This window comes from Papio anubis, chromosome 4, assembly GCF_008728515.1.
Source record: "Papio anubis isolate 15944 chromosome 4, Panubis1.0, whole genome shotgun sequence".
NCBI classification, from domain to species: domain Eukaryota; kingdom Metazoa; phylum Chordata; class Mammalia; order Primates; family Cercopithecidae; genus Papio; species Papio anubis.
Genome location: NC_044979.1, coordinates 128,132,610 through 128,151,637, shown reverse-complemented (window position 1 = coordinate 128,151,637; position 19,028 = coordinate 128,132,610). Strand labels below are relative to the sequence as shown.

The 19,028-nt window shown below is 43.7% G+C and overlaps 2 non-coding genes and 1 pseudogene across 3 annotated transcripts; all 3 read right to left on the bottom strand.

The window, feature by feature from the left end:
* Positions 1–332: 332 nt before the first annotated feature.
* Positions 333–14,113, bottom strand: LOC101009831 (annotated as a pseudogene). The gene is made up of 9 exons (XR_002520697.2): positions 13,822–14,113; positions 10,177–10,311; positions 8,974–9,051; positions 8,265–8,370; positions 6,424–6,584; positions 6,243–6,325; positions 5,304–5,386; positions 1,550–1,623; positions 333–1,288 (listed from the first exon to the last, which is right to left on the bottom strand). The product of XR_002520697.2 is annotated as a T-complex protein 1 subunit zeta-like (transcript).
* Positions 4,365–4,499, bottom strand: LOC116274773. Its single transcript, XR_004183548.1, has one exon. It is a non-coding gene; the product is annotated as a small nucleolar RNA SNORA15 (small nucleolar RNA).
* On the bottom strand, positions 9,173–9,306 carry LOC116274780. Its single transcript, XR_004183555.1, has one exon. It is a non-coding gene; the product is annotated as a small nucleolar RNA SNORA22 (small nucleolar RNA).
* Positions 14,114–19,028: the final 4,915 nt, after the last annotated feature.

Sequence of the window (19,028 nt, the reverse complement as noted above, 5' to 3'; positions counted from 1 at the left end):
AGCGGTGATGAACAACCCATGCTGGCATCAGGAATGGCGCACCACGCAATGGCCCTGCTGCTCATCCGCCCTCAGGCACCAGGGTGGCAGTCGCCCCCTGCACACATGCGCATGCTGCTCCACCACCCGCCCTTCACCCAACAATTCAGCAGGGGGTAACTGATGGAGGCAAGGGGTAGGACTGGCCACACCACCTGCAGGGCCGCCCAGGGAATTAAGGAAAAGCACGTTGAGGGTCCCTAGAGGCCCCTTCACTACTTTTTAAACCTTTGGACAGTTTACACTACCTTTAAAATTGCATTTGTGCATCATACCATTGCAAGACCACAAAGGAAGTTTCAACTTGACATTTATTGCACACTCACTTCAGGCCACTGCTGAGCCCCCAAAACACACAGCCTAGTAACATCAATATCACCTTCAAGGACTGCAGAGACAGATCAACAACTATATAAATAATATTGTGGAAACGTAGTTATTTGGGTGAGAAAAATACGACGCTAGAGGCTTTGGGATGAATATCTTGCATAAGCAAAAGTTCAGAAACTTGAAAATACAGTTAGCCTACAAATCTCAAGTTTAACCCCATAACTGTAGCCCTTAGTCACCACACCTTCCAGCTCTCTCAACTCCCTTGCCTCTAGTTTACTCCTCTTCCCATTTCCTACAACTTAACTTTGTAGGGGGAGCATTTTAGCAAGGCTATTTCAAAAGCATGAAAAGTCCAACTGATCCAATGAATTTACTCAGAAATTTACACTAACAGGGATGCTCTCAAAATTTTAAATTACTTAAGCTTTATATTAGCATAAAAAATTTAAAACCAAATGCTTAACAATAGGGTACTGTTGAATAATTTAACATACGTCCACATAAAATTAAACTATTAAAATCTGCTTTTCAAGAAATATTTAATAATGTAGGTAATATATGCTTATCTAACGTGGAATTTTATGTCACTGCTGCTAAAGCAAAACATCCTGTTCACTGGGTGAAAGACCTGCTTTATGTATGTACACTTCAGTGCAATTTTTAAAAAAATACTGTAATTATAATCTCAGAACTTCCGAATTTCAACAGATGCCAGTGTTCTCTTCTTTTCTCATATGGGAAAATTCCTTTGAAACTCATTTGAAGCTTGGACAGAAACTCCACAGCTGTATTCCTCAGGATCACTTTGCAGAATCTTCAAGACTCAGAGAGGAAGCTTCAATTCAACCTTTCAGAGAAGGCATTCCAGGCTCACATGATCTTATCAACCAAGAGAATGTTGGTGGCAATCACAGTGCTGAAAGGGGGACAAAAATTAGATGGCTCAGATGATTAAAAGCCCTGATTCGACTCAACTTCCCACTTCCAACTAAGCTGCACACATTACATCCAATTAAATTTCCCCCTTCCCCTCTACACATCAGAGGGTTAGTTCGGTTTCCATACTTTCAGCTGATTACATTGTTCATGGGGGAAAAGGAGCAACTAAACAGGACACACCAAATGAAAAGAGTATGATGATTCTCTAACAGTTTAGTTTTCAGTTTCCCAAACTTACCAAGAGTGATGAAGCTGTTTCTTTACACAATCGTTATCCCGTAACGCCTACTTCTGCTGCTACCACTGGCTCACCTAGAAGGCAACCAAACCTTAAATAAGGTCAGTCAGTAAGAACCAACAATATTGTGTGATTGTGTGTGGCTTTGCTTATCACTGATGACTCATTTCCGCCAGTATTAACTATGAGAATTCAAAGCTTCTCTGTTAGCCCAGTTTTCTACTCTGAACCATGAACCCTGTCCACAATATTTGAGGAGTGTCTGACTTCTACTTAGAAGACCTGAACATCCCTCTCTTCTGGATACATTTCTGTTTACCCACAGTAAAGTATAGTACTGCGACTATAATCTGGCTAAAATGGACTGATCATTTCCCTCATTCCAGAAACCTTTTTTATTAAATAATAATGTTGACAACAATAGGTCTTGCACATACTGCATGGATGTACCTGTTATCTGTCTTCTACTTTGTACTTAATTTGTGTTGTTTTGTTACAGGGGTCTAAGATCAGGGCTGTCACCATTTCATTAGATTTCTAGATCCCCTTTTCTGGCACTGTTTGCTATCTTTAGCTGTTTTTCACCCATGAATAAAATCACCCAATCTATTTTCTTATCATAGTACTTGATTAAAAACTGAGTAAGGTGGCCAGGCGCGATGGCTCACAGCTGTAATCCCAGCACTTTGGGAGGCCGAGGCGGGCAGATCATGAGGTCAGGAGATCGAGACCATCCTGGCTAACACGGTGAAACCCCATCTCAACTAAAAATACAAAAAATTAGCCGGGTGTGGTGGCGGGCGCCTGTAGTCCCAGCTACTCAGGAGGCTAAGGCAGGAGAATGGCATGAACCTGGAAGGCGGCACTTGCAAGTGAGCCGAGATTGCGCCACTGCACTCCAGCCTGGGGGATACAGCAAGACTCCGTCTCAAAAAGAAAAAAACAAAAAACAAACCAAAAAAAACCCACTGAGTAAGGCAAATGCAATATGAAAATCCTTCAACAGTAATCTGAACCATCTACCACCACTCAACATCTCCAACAAAATTATCCCAAAATTACTCAGTCTACTCCCTTATTATATCTAATCATTCCATTTTTTATTAATATCCTATTTTATCCCATTTTTAGAACCTAGAGTTCCCTAATAGTACTGGTGTCAAATTGCAAAGCAAAAGATTTTTTTCTGGTCCCCATTTTTAATCTTTCCCGGCTTCAACTCTCATGTATTACATCTAGTTTTCCCTCTACAAAAAGTTGCATTCTCTTACCTGTGTTCAAGTTCACACCCACGAGCTGAACTGATTCTGAATGTTCTGCTTAAATTTTAACTAATGTTTCCTGAAGGTCAGAACCAGAATTCTGAGCAAGAACCTAAAGTAAACAAATTTAATTCTTGAGAAAACAGGAAGTAAGAATTGATAGTTTAAAAAAAAAAAAAAGGCATGGCTGGGCACGGTGGCTCACGCCCATAATCACAGCACTTTGGGAGGCCCAGGCGGGTGGCTCGTAAGGTCAAGAGATTGAGACTATGCTGGCCAACATGGTGAAACCCCATCTCTACTAAAAATACAAAAATTAGCTGGGCATTGTGGCACGTACCTGTAGTCCCAGCTAGTCGGGAGGCTGAGGCAGGAGAATTGCTTGAACCCGGGAGGTAGAGGTTGCCATGAGCCGAGATCACGCCACTGCACTCCAGCCTGGGCGACAGAGTGAAACTCTGTCTCAAAAAAAAAAAAAAAAAGCACAAAAGAAATCTCAGCTGGATGCAGTGGCTCACGCCTGTAATCCCAGCACTTTGGGAGGCCAAGGCAGGTGGATCACCTGAGGCCAGGAGTTTGAGACCATTCTGGCCAACATGGTGAAACCCCATCTCTACTAAAAATACAAAAAAATACCTAGCCAGGTGTGGTGGCAGGTGTCTGTAATTACAGCTACTGGGGAGGCTGAGGTTGCAGTGGGCCGAGATCACACCACTGCGCTCCAGGCCTAGACAACAAAAGCAAAACTCGCAAAGTTCTCAAAAAACAACAACAAAAAAACCACAAAAATCTATTGCATGAAGACAGAACATTTATATTCCCTTCAGAGAATAACCAGACACAAGTTACTGATCAACTCTCTCATCTACCCCAAAGCAAGCAGCAATACACCAGTCATAAACTATACTTCAAAATTAGTATATAATAGAAAACAATGATATCAGTTTAACTAAAACCAAAACAAAAAGCAAGTTTGTACTCAAGTATAACCCCTAATACTGCAAATATTAAACTACAGGTTCTCTCTTGCCATCTGAAACGTCAGCTATTTAGGCCTCCCAGAGAAACCAAATACATCTGGATGATGAGCGATACCTGTTCTAGAGTCAGGAAGAAAACTGATCAAACTTGCTTATCCAAAATCCACATTATCAATAAAGCCTACATTATCAAAAAGGTTTGATGAGCTGAAATCTTCTGGAAGATTGACTGTTTAAGGCATGTACACCTTGGGAATAACAAGCAACGCATCAGCAAATGCTTGGACTCCAAGCTGTGCCCTGCCCTTAACACTGAGCTTATATTTAATCACACAGCCTGTTGGATGGGGAAAAAAAAATACTAAGAAAACTGTAGAACTAATTTTATGAATAACAAAATACACATATGAAAGCCATTACTTCCTTACAAATTCACTATGACCACATCAATTTAAGTGCTGCATTTGAAAGTCACAATACAAGCGACTAACATATCAAATAGGAGAATGGCTCAACCAGAATGGCTTCACTAGCCACTGGCAGCTCTTTCAACAGATCAGTATTAGTTCACTTATTTGTATTCACCTTTAATAATGATACGCTATGAAAAACCTTAGCATACCATCAGTCATTCTAAAGGGAAGACTGCTTTTGCATGGTGTCTGGCTGTGTAAACTACTGATAAAACAACACAGTATTCAGCCATGCTTTTCAGACCAGCAAAACAATATAATAGAATTGAAATATGGTAAGGACCTTACCATCATCAATAGCAATTTTGACAGCCCTCAAGCCATCCCTTACTGCATCTTTGATCTAAGTGTGGGCTTATTTGGTCCTTTGATCAATAATGTGACAGAACGAGAGTTGTTAACACTTCTCAATAAAGGTGAACTCCCTATGTGTAGAAGAAACATAATTGGGCAAAGAGTGAAGAGAGAAGAGGAACTTACAGAGAATGACAAGCAGCATATTAATAAGGAACAAACTTGATCACATTAAACCAAATTATCTCTTTTTGAAAAATCACATATAAATGTGATTTCCCCCATCAATGGCTTCCCATTACTACACATAAACCTTCAAAATGTATATAAACAAAAATCTGATCCTGAATTTCAATTAATTTTTCTGCTAAAGACTTCCTGAACCAGGCACAGTGGCTCATGCCTGTAATCTCAGCACGTTGGGAGGCTGAGGGTGAAGGACGGCCTGAGCCCAGGAGTTTAAGACCTGCCTGGGCAACACAATACGACCCTGTTTTCTACAAAAATTACACAAAAAAATTAGCCATGCATGGTAGCACATGTCTGTGGTCCCATTTGCTCAGGGGCCTGAAGCAGGAGGATCACTTGAGCCCAGAAGATGAGGCTGCAGTGAGCTGTGATCTGATCACACTCCAGCCTGGGCAGGAGTGAGACCCTATCTCAAACAAACAAAACAAAAATAATTCATGAGCTAAAAAGTTCTATTGCCTTCAAGAAGAAAATACACTTACCAATGTATACTCACATAAAAGTCCTGCATGTCCCAAGCAGTCAGGACTGAGGTCGTCAAAAGAATTCAGGGCCACCCCACCCCAAGCAAGAGTCAGCCTGAAATAGCATTTTAAGGGAGGTGGATAAGCAATGTTACCACTGAAGTTCAAAGAGAAGACAAGTAATTTTTAGGAAGGAATTTTTCAGAATTACACACAAAAATTACATTTTAAAATGTACTTTAACCTAAGCCTTTTAATTTGCCATCAACCAGCTGAAAACTAGTCTTTTAACCCTCCATTTAAACCACTCTCCCCAAGTCAGCAAATGAAATCTAAAAGTAGACAAGAGCTCTTTGTTGGCCAGGCATGGTGGCTCACACCTGTAATCCCGGCACTTTGGGAGGCTGAGATGGGTGGATCACTTGAGGCCAGGAGTTTGAGACCAGTGTAGCCAACATGGCAAACCCCCATCTCTACTAAAAAAGCAAAACAAAACAATTCAGCGGGCATGGGGGCAGACACCCGTAATCCCAGCTACTTGGGAGGCTGAGGCACGAGAATCCTAGAACTCAGGAAGCGGAAGTTGCAGTGAACCAAATCATACCACTGCACAACAGAGCAACACTGTCTCAAAAAATAATATTTTTTAAAAAACCTTTATTGTGGTGAGCTCTTTGGGAGGAGGTATACTGAATTCAGAGACAAAAAGTAAAATAATGTTTACAAGGGGCAAGAGGGAGGGAGAAATGGGGAGTAACTATTTAACGGGTATACAGTTTTAGTTTGTGATGATGAAAAAAATTCTAGAGATGTACAGTGCTGACGGGGGCAAAATAATGTGAATATAGTTAATGCCAATTAATTATACAGTTGAAAAACCCAAAAATAAAGTATAAGGAGAAAGAAATAATCCCAATTAATTTGCAAAATAAGTAAAAGTCAAATTACTTGGATAAATCTGCTACTCATACCTCTCCATATTTCTCCCTTTAGCTCTGCGCAGAGTGACTACGCCTTCTCTTGAAAGAGCATCTGAGGAAAAGGGGTCAATTCCCTATAACAAACATAAAAATTAGTTTCAACATCTTCCACCTTAAAAGTAAAAAGGATGATACATACTATTTAGTTTATACAATTAATTTTCATTCTCACCTTTTGATTAATAACAAATCCTTTATCTGAATCACCACAGACTTTCCTTTTCAGTTCTATTATTTAACTCTATCTTCAATGAATTTTCTTTCAGCTTTTATGAGTTTTTCTCTCTCTTCTGCACTCTTGTTAAAAAAAAAAAAAAGCCAGAATTCACTTCTCTATTAAGAAGGAAAAAAAAGTTACAGAAAGTAGGGAAACATTTATTTTTTGAGAAGAAAACAGCTTCTGAAACTGGATTAGTCCTAAGATTTAACAAACAGTTCACTGAGCTCCAATCCTGCCCCTTGCACATCTTCAGAGGCTGTTTCCTGTAACTCTCCCAAACCAATTTGAGGATTATTGTCCTTACAGTGGGAAATGAAGTTTCACAAAAAAGTATCTCGCCTAAAATACGAAGCTCCTCCATTTCACTGTTAAGGGGCTATAAACTTAAGTTTTTTCATATTCTAATGACATGTTACAAGTGAGGATGTATGCATCCTCCACCCTTTTTTTCTATCAGGATGCTATGCTCCGTGATCCAAAACAAGCCCTCTGATTAAGCTGTTCAAACACACAAAAGATTATGGTTATTGATCTCCAGATGGATGTGTGTTAAACACTGAACTGAGAAGGTACTGATAATTTTCATGCAGTCAGCTTTGTTTCTTGAATTACTTGAAGATCCTATGCTGTACAGAAAAGTCTGCAGCGATAGTCTCCCTGGTAGGCTGTCCAACTGTGATGACATCCTTTAAAAATATGTTTTCTAGCCGGGCGCGGTGGCTCAAGCCTGTAATCCCAGCACTTTGGGAGGCCGAGAAGGGCGGATCACGAGGTCACAAGATCGAGACCATCCTGGCTAATATGGTGAAACCCCGTCTCTACAAAAAAATACAAAAAACTAGCCCGGCGAGGTGGCGGGCGCCTGCAATCCCAGCTACTCGGGAGGCTGAGGCAGGAGAATGGCGTGAACCCGGGAGGCAGAGCTTGCAGTAAGCTGATATCCGGCCACTGCAGTCCAGCCTGGGGAACAGAGCGAGACTCCGTCTCAAAAAAAAAAAAAAAAAGTTTTCTGCCAAGCGCCTGTAATGCCAGCACTTGGGGAGACAGAGGTGAGAGGACACCTTAATCCCAGGAATTCAAAACCAGCCTAGGCAGCATAGGGAGACTCCATTCTCCACTAAAAGAAGGGAAAAACGAACACAAACATGTTTTCTAACTAAGTGTTTGAAAAAAAATTTTTTTAATTCCTCTGCTGCTTCTCATTATGCTTTGTACCTGGCAATTCAATAAATGCCAAATGACTGATGTTGTTCACTTTTCAGAACAATTCTAACCATAAATACAACATAACATTCACCGTATTTCAGGAGAAAATATGACTAAAAGTAAAAACAATATTCACCAAGCAATTTATCCAACTTATATCTGCAGGTAAATATATAATATTTTATATCCAAATATATTAAAAATTTTGCCAACAGTATATATTGTACAAAGCACCCTAAATTTCAAAACACATTTTATTCATTTTTTTTTTTTGAGATAGAGTTTTGCTCGTCACCCAGGCTGGAGTGCAATGGTGTGGTCTTGGCTCACTGCAACCACCGCCTCCCAGGTTCAAGCAGTTCTCCTGCCTCAGCCTCCCAAGTAGCTGTGATTACATGCGTCTGCCACTATGCCTGGCTAATTTTTGTAATTTTAGTAGAGACGGGGGTTTCCCCATGGTGGCCAGGTTGGTCTCGAACTCCTGACCTCAGGTGATCCACCCACCTCGGCTTCCCAAAGTGCTGGGATTACATACAGGCGTTAGCCACCACGCCTGACCATTAGTATTTCAGTCTTCTACCACCTACCTTGTATCAGTTTCAGATTTATGTTTCATCTCCATGATCACAAAACCATGAAAAGATCAATAAGTTCATCTTTTCTTTTAATGGCGAAAATGGAGCCCACTACAGCCTGCAATAGAAGGATAACCATTAAGTAAATTCAATTTGCGGCAGCAGAAATATGTTGCTTTTCAGAAGGCTAAAGTAGACAGTTTCTTCATTTTACAATCTCTACACTGATTTGTCTTCTTCTATAAGCAGATAGAATACATTATATATAAACAGCTGTTACCTTTCTGAAATCTCAATCTGTAATTCACAAACATTAACATTCCTTAATATTAACATTCCTCCTGGTGTTTCATTAAAAATACTGGTAACTAGAAGCTTTCTAATAACAAAATCTCCACTTTATAATCCTTTTAATGAAAGCTCCAATTTTATAACCTGGTTAGGTATACTATTATTTGAATTTTCTCATTTTACTTTTTAGAGACACAGATTAGGTATCACTGTCACAAAAATGAACCTACATAGCACCTTGTAATTGAAATTGGTAATTATATTCACGTTTCTACTATCAGAGATTTTCTATATAGGTGTACCGTAACAGACACACACAAAATTTAATATATATCTCTGTTAAGACATCTGCAAATTCAGCGTGAACTTTGGTACGAAGAGATGCTCTGGCCACATCTTTAAGTGTTTCCTTGTCCATCTCTCTGCTTACTTTGACTTCTTCCAAAAACTGAAGGGCCTTTTCCTTCACAACTTCAAATCCTTCAGTGATTATTCTGGGATGAAGGTCCTACAATAAACACACAATAACACTCCCATCTTCAATTAGGTGCAACTATAGTTCATGATAAAGTTCAGATAATTCTTGGAGGGATATTCTGAATCATCATACCTTTGAACACGCAGTAACATAATGTGCTGGCTTTCTGAATACATTTAAAAGGATAAATATTCCTTTCAATGCAGAGGAGAAGAACAGGCAATGCTCTAGCACAGGGTCAAAGCCAAGGGAACTATAAAGCACACTTGGGTGTTCACTGTGCAGACCACCCCGAATCATGCCAAAACCGACACTGTGTCCCAACAACTCGCAGATGGTAGTGTTATTCTATTTTTTCTATAGGTAATCTCAAACTAATTCACATAATTTACTAATAAAAATAAAGACTGCTCTCTTCTGCCAGGAAATTCTGACAATAGATTCATAGTCCTTGAGGTTTGTTTTAAACCTTGGAACTAGTCAGGGCTAAAAAAGTGGAATTTATCCAAATGTAAGCTTTTAGTTGGCTTTTTCCTAACAAATAAACATGACTAGTCCTAAACATCCCATTTTAAAATCTCAATTATTAATTTACACTAAAGACAGATACAAATCACATAGGCAATTCAGCTTGACTATAAAATTATTTTCAGGCCAAAGAAGGTTCCATAACCTGTCCAAGATCACAATTAATTTATTTTAGACCAGGACGAAGACCCACATTTAAGCCCCCTAATTCTACTCTATGGTCTCAGCTAGTATTAACAACACATCAATTTGTATAAATAAATATCTGACATAGCCTATATACAATGAAATATTACAGAAACAAGCTGTGCGCCGGGCGCGGTGGCTCATGCCTATAATCCCAGCACTTTGGGAGGCCAAGATAGGTGGATCACCCGAGGTCAAGAGTTTTGAGCCAGCCTGACCAACGTGGAGAAACCCCATCTCTACCAAAAATGCAAAATTAGCTGGGCGTGGTGGCGCATGCCTGTAATCCCAGCTACTTGGGAGGCTGAGGCTGGGAACTGCTTGAACCCAGGAGGCGGTGGTTGCGGTGAGCCGAGATCACACCATTGCACTCCAGCCTGGGCAACAAGAGTGAAACCCCATCTCGAAAAACAAAACAAAACAAAAAACAGTTGTGCATACTTCAGAAATGTAGAGATCCGCCTGTTTCAGTAGCTCTCCAATGATTAGGACATTGGAAGTTGTACCATCCCCAGTTATACAATCCTGGGCTGTTGCTACCTTTGCTATTAAGGAAGCTGTTGGGTGTTGAATTTGCTGAAAGTAGAAAAAGAATGAATCACTTAAAACAATATGAACCAGTCTAAATATACCACAAATAAAATGCATGAAGGGCCTCTTTAAGTGCTATCTACTTGAAAAATCTACCCAAGAGTTTGGCTACAAATTGCTAAGATTAAAAAGTCACAATTAGCTATCATGCACATGCAATTATAATGATCAAAACATTTTCATGTGTAATTTATTTCCCAGGTTATCTCTACTTTACAGATGAGGAAGCTTGAGGCTCAGTAAAAGCTGACTCAAGATGACACAGCTAACAGTTAACAGTAACACATAATTTTACATCCTTGCCTCTTTACGGCAAGTATAGGGCTCTAGTGAGAATAAGCCAGGTATCTCCTAAAATGAAAGCTCAGCAGCCTCCACTGTTACTCTGCAATGATCAAATAATTTAAAAGGAAAGGTCAGGTGCAGTAGCTCATGCCTGTAATCCCAGCACTTTGGGAGGCCACTGCAGGTGGATCCCTTGAACTCAGGAATTTGAAACCGGCCTGCACTACGTGGCAAAATCCTGTCTCTTAAAAAAAAAAAAAAAAAAAAAAAAACCCAAAAAACGGAAAACATTGTATTTTAGAGGTAAAATGGCATGTCTCCAGTTTAACTTCAAATGATTCAGGGGAAAAATAGAAAAGAAATGGAGCAACATGTAAACAATTGGTGAATCTAGGTAAAGGGTACACACATTATAATCACCATCTTTGTAGGTGTATAATTTTTTCAAAGAAAACTGAAATACAAACTTCTGGAGACTGGAAAGAGTTTCCAGTGGGAGGGGACTTCTAAGGTGGTAGCAGCAATTTATTTCCTTTTTTTTTTTTTTTTTTAGGGTCTGGGGGTCTCACGCTCTGTGGCCCAGGCTGGAGTGCAGAGGCCAGATCTCCAGCTCCTGCAAGCTCGCCTCCGGGGATTACACCATTCTCCTGCTACTCCAGCCTCCTGAGTAACTGGGACCACAGGTGCCCGCCACCTTGCCAGCTAGTTTTTGTATTTTTTAGTAGAGGCGGGGGTTTCACCCGTGTTAGCCAGGATGGTCTTGATCTCCTGACCTGGTGATCCGCCCGTCTCAGCCTCCCCAAAGTGCTGGGATTATAGGCTTGAGCCACCGCACCCAGCAACAATTTATTTCTTAACTACAGTGGTGCAGTTTGTGTGTCCACTTTATAATTATTTCCTAATTGTAAATGTTCCAATGTGCTTCTCTCTACTTATGCTGTGGCTCTCACGCACTTAAAACCCAAATAATTTTTTTTTTTTTCATGTCAGTCTCACTCTGTTCTGCCTAGGCTGGAGAGTGCAGTGCACAATCTTGGCTCACTGAAACCTCAGCCTCCTAGGACAAGCGTCAATTCTCCTGCCTCAGACTCTGGAGGAGCTGAGACTACAGGCTGGTCTGCAGAACCATGCCCGACTAATTTTTGTATTTTTTAGTAGAGACAGAGTTTCACCATGTTGGCAGAGACTTGGTCGTGAACTCCTGGCCTCAGTGATCCACTACCTCGGCCTTCCAAAGTGCTGAGATTACAAGCATGAGCCACAGCACCCAGCCCCAAACAATTCTGATGTCCAAGTTTAACTATGGTTCCACTTTTTTGCTAATGCAGGCCACCATTAAGACCCGCAAAAAAAAAACAAAACCTTACCTCCTAGGTTAGCAAGTCTTTGCTAAGCGTATTTCATCTGGATGTTGATGGCATGGTATACTTACTAGCAAAACCTTAATTATTATTCTGTACTCAAACCAGCAGGAAATCATTTCCTTTTCTGGTATTATTTGAACTCGCAGTTTGGGAATTTAGGGATGAGTAAAACACATGCTCCATCAATAATCTCATATTCTCCATCTCTCTAAGACTTTAAAAATGTTAAACAAAGAGATTTCTCTCTCCCCTCCAGTTGGAGATGGAGATAAGACATTAACAGAGAAATTGCTGTTTTAAAAGAAAAACGGCCGGATCGCGTTGGCTCCGCCTGGTAATCCCAGCACTTTGGGAGGTTGATTCAGGATGCCTGAAGTCATGAGTTCAAGACCGGCCTGGTCAACATGGTGAAATCCCATCTCTATAAAGAATACAAAAATTGGGCGGTAGCGTGGCTCCAAGCCTGCTCCAATAAGCGGGTGAAACCCTGTCTCTACTAAAAAATGCAAAAAGCTAGCGGGCAAGGTGGGAGCCTGTAGTCCCAGCTACTCGGGAGGCGCTGAGGCAGGAGAGCGGCGTGAGCCGGGGAGGCCCGGAGCTACCAGTGAGCTGAGATCTGGCCACTGCACTCCAGCCTAGGCGACAGAGTGTGACTCCGTCTCAAAAAAAAAAAAAAAGAATACAAAAATTAGCTGGGTGTGAGGTGGAGGGGAGCCTGTAATCCCAGCTGCTTGGGAGAACTAAGGACAGGAGGTCAGCTTGAACCCAGGAGGTGGAGGTTGCAGTGAGCCACTGGACTCCAGGTTGGGCGACAGTGAGACTCTGTCTTTAAAAAAAAAAAGCCATAAAGAGAAAAACCATCCTCATGCATTTTGACCATGTGATTGTGTCAACCACCCTTAATTTTTCAAATTTTATTATAATTAATGTACAATTACAATCCTTTAGCCCAGACTGTGAATGGCAAAAAAGCAGGGATTCAAAGACAGGGCTGTCAGACTCCAGGCACTGTCAGTACTATTACTGATTACATGTCACTTCTGAATGTTCTCCTTCCTTGAAAATGAACATGGTAAATCTTTCTACGAAGCAAAAGTTCTATGGAAAATCAAGACATTTCAGACCTAGCAGAGCACCTCTCACCATTTCGTGAAGCAGCACACTGTGCAGGAACATGCCTGACTAATTTTTGTATTTTTAGTAGAGACCGAGTTTCACCGTGTTGGCCAGGGCTGGTCGTCAACTCCTGCGTTTTTAGTATTAAACCTGATATGCTTAGCGAAACAAGCCTGTTTAAGGGACAGAAATGAATCAGATTGTGACAAAGACGAAACTAATTAAAACGAAAACTAAATTTAAAAGTCCCATTAGAAAACGGGCTTTTTCGTCCGGCCGGGTGAGGTGGCTCACGCCTGTAAATCCCGGCACTTTGGGAGACCGAGGCGGGTGGATCACGAGGTCAGGATATCGAGACCATCTTGGCCCCAACACGGTGAAACCCCGTCTCTACTAAAAATACAAAAAAAAAAAAAAAATTAGCTGGGCGTGGTGGTGCCTGCCGAGTCCCAATTACTCGCGGGCTGAGGCAGGAGAGTGGTAAGCCGGGAGGCGGAGCTTGCAATGAGCCGAGATCGTGCCACTGCACTCCACCCTGCCTGACAGAGCGAGACTCCGTGTCAAAAACCAAAAACAAAAACCAAAACCAAAAAAACAAAAAGCGGGCTTTTCCCAGATCTCAGGGAGCCGGGGATATGGAGCTAGTTATCAACGAAAACTAAAAAGTCCCTTTAGAAAACGGGCTTTTCCCAGATCTTAGGGAGCCGAGGATATGGAACTAGTTATCTACCGCAGGCTGGAGGGCGGGTGTAGTGCCCACCCCGTCCCCGCAGAGATTGTGCAGAGTCCTCAGGGTGCCTGGAGTCCCAGAAAGCGGGAAACGCCGCGCACTAGAGCCGCTTTTTTCTCCATGGAACGGCATCGACGCAGAAAGAAATGGCCGCGTGGTGGGGCTTAGCAGGGAAGAGGACCGGCCCGGGAGGACGCGGGGAAAGGAGGCTGCGGAGCCCCGAGGCGGCGGGCTCGCGTCCGCGGCCCAGGGCCCAGCACGCGGTGCCCGCCCAGCCCTCCTGCCAGCCTCGCCTTACATCTTGATGGTGCCTTTGGGCCGCAGGTTGGTCCTCAGCACGTCCTGTTGACCGCCAGCGCTGCCTGCGCTCGAGCCACCTCTGTCTTGGGGTTCACGGTCTTCGCCGCCGCCACAGCTGCTGCAGAGGAGAAAAAGAAAGCCATGCGGCGCGCGGAGACCTCAGAGCCCGCGCGCCGTGCCCGGGAGGCACTATGCGGTTCTTCTGGAAAAGTTGGCGCGCCCGGCCGGCCCCTAGCGTGCCCGCGCGCCGCTGCCATTGGGCCACGGCCCGTGCGGCGCACGCTCATTGGTTCGCGGCTGCATGGTGCCTGCGGTCCCACCCCTCGCGCCGCCGCCGTGACCGCGACGTTATTGCGCAAGGCAGCAACCTGTTCCCAGCAGTCAAGTGCTACTAGGTTCCGGCGTTGCGGCTCAGTGGGGCACAGCTTTGCGGACCCAGGAGTTCAGGATGCAGGCGGGGCTTGTGCTCCGCGCGGGGCAGGGCGTATGGTGGGCCTCCTCCCGCCCCTACTCGCGCGTTTTGCTCCTCAGTCTCCTTCTCTTGCTGCTTTCATGGCTTTCATTGGAGCTTTCTGGACCTTGTGCTTGACGGTGCTGCAGGTGCCGTGGGGACACACAAGCTAGTCTGAGAAGCACCCTCCCCCAGGATCATGCGGTGCTGTGAGGACTAGCAAAGATGAAGATAGAATGCAAGGTAGAAAGTGCTGGATGCCTTTAGAAAGCTGCAGGACTGGTGCAATGGGAGTTGAGTCGTAAGAACCTGTCTGTCCGTAGGACTCAGGATGCTGCTGAGGCCCTGGGCTTCCATGGTAGATTTGAAAACTCACCCTTGTAGAGTCATGGTGTCCAGCCTTTGAGAGGACTCCCTTTTAAGGTAAATTCCCAAAGAGCTACACAATTGTTTCCAGTATCCAGTGCCCGCCAAATACCAGGGATTCAGTAACACGTGATATTTTACTTTATTTTTTTCTTTTTGCAGACATAGGCCTCACTCTGTTGCCCAGGGTGGTCTCAAATTCCTGAGCTCAAGCGATGCTCCTGCGCTTAAGTGATCCTCCCGCCTCGGCCTCCCAAAGTGCTGGGGTTACAGGTGTGAGCCAGCGTGCCCGGCTGGTGTTTTATTTTTTTATTTTTATTTTTGTTTATTTATTTATTTTTTGAGACTGAGTCTGGCTCTGTCGCCCAGGCTGGAAGTGCAGTGGCCGGATCTCAGCTCACTGCAAGCTCGCCTCCCGGGTTTACGCCATTCTCCTGCCTCAGCCTCGGGTAGCTGGGACCACAGGCGCCACTTACCTCGCCCAGCTAGTTTTTGTGTATTTTTAGTAGAGGCGGGGTTTCCTGCGTGTTAGCCAGGATGGTCTCGATCTCCCTGACATTGTGATCGCCCGTCGGCCTCCCAAAGTGCTGGGGTTACAGGTGTGAGCCACCGTGCCCGGCTGGTGTTTTATTTTTAATAGATAAGGGAAATTGTTCTGAATTCAAAAGGCATAAAAGGGCATGTGGAAATTAAATCATCCTCCCGCCTCTAGTTCAACACTAGAGACAAGCACGGTTACCCCTGGATACTCGATGAATTTTCGGAATGCTTTCTGAATTTATAAACTTATATATGAATATAATCATTTCCCCACACAAATCGCAATTCCTAATACACACTGTGGGGTGTGTTATACTTTAAGTGTCTTGGAGAGTGTGCAATATCAAGATGAACGGGAAGTCCTCGTTAACAGCTGCGGGATGTTCTTTGTAAGAATTACACAACTAGGGGCACGGTGGCTCACAACTAATCCTGACAATTTGGAAGGCCGAGGGGGGCGGATCACTTGTGCCTGGGAGTTCAAGACCAGCCTGGGCAACACAGTGAGACCCCATCTATACAAAAAGTACAAAAATGGCTAGGCATTGGTGGTGCAACGCCCATGGTCCTAACTTACTCGAGGCTGAGGTGAGAGGGATTGCTGGGAATCTAGGAGGCAGAGGTTGCAGTCTGCTATGGTATTGCCACTGCACTCCAGCCTGGGCGACAGAGCCGACCCTGTCTCAAAAAGAATGACACAATTAACCGGTCACCTACTGACTGATGTTTAAGTTGTTCCCAATCTGCTATTCAGGCTGCAGTGAATATCGGTATATGATGCTTTTAGGAGGGTTTGTGTATTTGAGAATCACAAAAACGTATATATATATGTGACTAGAAGCACTGCACAATAGAAGACTAGTTATTAGTTCCATAGGTATTACATGGTGTGCATGCAGATTTATTATAACTGCTGTTAAAAATGTTATAAGGAGACCAGTCGTGGTGGCCCCCGCTTGTAATCCCGGCACTTTGGGAAGCTGAGGCGGGCAGATCACTTGAAGTCAGGAGGTCAAGACCATCCTGGCCAACATGGTGAAACACCGTCTCTGTAAAAATACAAACATTAGCCCGACCAACATGGTGAAACACCGTCTCTGTAAAAATACAAAAATTAGCCTGGCATGGTGGTGTGCATCTGTGATCCAAGCTACTCAGAGGCTGAGGCATGAGAATGCATGAACTTGGGAAGGAGAGGTTGTAGTGAGCCAAGATGATGCCACTGCACTCCAGCTTAGGTGACAGAGCCAGACTCTGTCTCAAAGAAACAAAAACAAAAAAAAAAGGCCGAGCGCGGTGGCTCACGCCTGTAATCCCAGCACTTTGGGAGACCGAGGCGGGTGGATCACGAGATCAGGAGATCAAGACCATCCTGGCTAACGCAGTGAAACCCCGTCTCTACTAAAAAATACAAAAAAAAAAAAAAAAAAAAAAAAATTAGCTGGGCGTAATGGTGGGCGCCTGTAGTCCCAGCTACTCGGGAGCCTGAGGCAGGAGAATGGTGTGAACCCGGGAGGTGGAGCTTGCAGTGAGCTGAAAAGAAAAAAAAAAAGGGCCAGGCACGGTGGCTCGCACCTGCAATCCCAACACTTTGTGAGGCTGAGGCAGGCAGATGATTTGAGGTCAGGAGTTCAAGACCAGCCTGGCCAACATGGTGAAACCCCATCTCTACCAAAAATACAAAAAGCCAGGTGTGGTGGTGCACACCTGTAGTCCCAGCTACTTGGGAGGCTGAGACAGGAGAATCGCTTAAATTCTGTAGAGAGAGGTTGCAGTGAGCCAAGATCATGTTACTGCACTCCAGCCTGGGCGACAGAGCGAGACTCCTCAAAAAAAAAAAAAAAAAAAAAGGCCGGGCATGGTGGTTCACACCTGTAATCCCAGTACTTTGGGAGGCTGAGGTGGGTGGATCACCTGAGATCAGGAGTTCCAGACCAGCCTGGCCAATGTGGTGAAACCTGTCTCTACTAAAAATACAAAAGTTAGCCTGGCATGGTGGCGGCCACCTGTAATCCCAGCTACTCAGGAGGCTGAGGCAGGAGAATCGTTTGAACCTGGGAGTCGGAGGTTACAGTGAGCCAAGATCACACCATTGCACTCCAGCCTGGGCGACAAGAGTGAGACTTGTCGCCCAGGTGACACGATGGAAGTATATTAAATACATAAATAGGTGTTCTTGATAAGGGGAAAAAACATTTTAAATAACATGTATAAGAAGTTCTCACTTTTGAAACATTTCCCATGGGTCTATACAGGGAGGGGAACATCACTCACTGGGGCCTGTCGGGGTGAGGGACAAGGGGAGGGAGAGCATTAGGACAAATACCTAATGCAAGCGGGGTTTAAAACCTAGAGGATGGGTTGATGGGTGCAGCAAATCACTATGGCATGTGTATACCTATGTGACAAACCTGCACATTCTGCACATGTATCCCCAAACTTAAAGCAAAAAAAAAAAAAAGCCTGGTGTGGTGGCGCACGCCTGTAATCCCAGCTACTTAGGTGGCTGAGGCAGAATTGCTTGAACCCGGTAGGCAGAGGTTGCAGTGAGCCAAAATCGCAGCACTGCATTCCCAGCCTGGGCAACAGGGTGAGACCCTGTCTCAAAAATAAAAACAAAAATAATTTGTAAAAAACAGTAAGAAGAATTCCCATACTCTACACACAGATCCTCCAAATGTAAACATCATATTTAATCCTATAATAAGAAATTAACATTGATGCATGATCCAATCTATAGATTTCATTCAAATTTTGCTAATTATATCATGATTGTTCTATCTCTGGCCCTGGATTCTATTTATCCAGAATTATGCTTCGCATTTAGTTGTCATGTCTGCATGTTTTTAATGATCTTGGCATTGCTTTTAGTACTGGCCAGTTATTTTACAGAATGTCCCTTACTTTAGGGTTATTTGATGTTTCCTTATGATTTTTTTTTTTTTAATTTTTTTGAGACAGAGTCTCGCCCTTTTGCCCAGGCTGGAGTGCAGTGGCACAATCTCTGCTCACTGCAGCATCTACCTCGTGGGTTCAAGTGATTCTCCTGCCTCAGCCTCCAGAGTACCTGGGATTACGGGTGCCCACCACCACTCCTGGCTAATTTTTGTATTTTTAGTAGAGATGGGGTTTCACCATTTTGGCCAGGCTGGTCTCTAACTCCTGACCTCAGGTGATCTGCCCGCCTTGGCCTCCCAAAGTTCTGGGATTACAGGCATGAGCCACTGTGCCTGGCCTGACGTTTCCTTATGTTTAAATGCAGGTTGTGGCTGGTTGCAGTGGCTCACGCCTATAATCCCAGGACCCGCTGAGATGGGTGGATCACATGGTCAAGAGATTGAGACCATCCTGGCCAACATGGTAAAACCCTGTCTCTACTAAAAATATAAAAAATTAGCTGGGTATGGTGGCACGTGCCTGTAATCCCAGCTACTCAGGAGGCTGAGACAGGAGAATCACTTGAACCTGGGAGGCAGACGTTGCAGTGAGCCAAGATCGCACAACTGCACTCCAGCCTGGGCAACAGAGCGAGATTCCGTCTCAAAAAAAA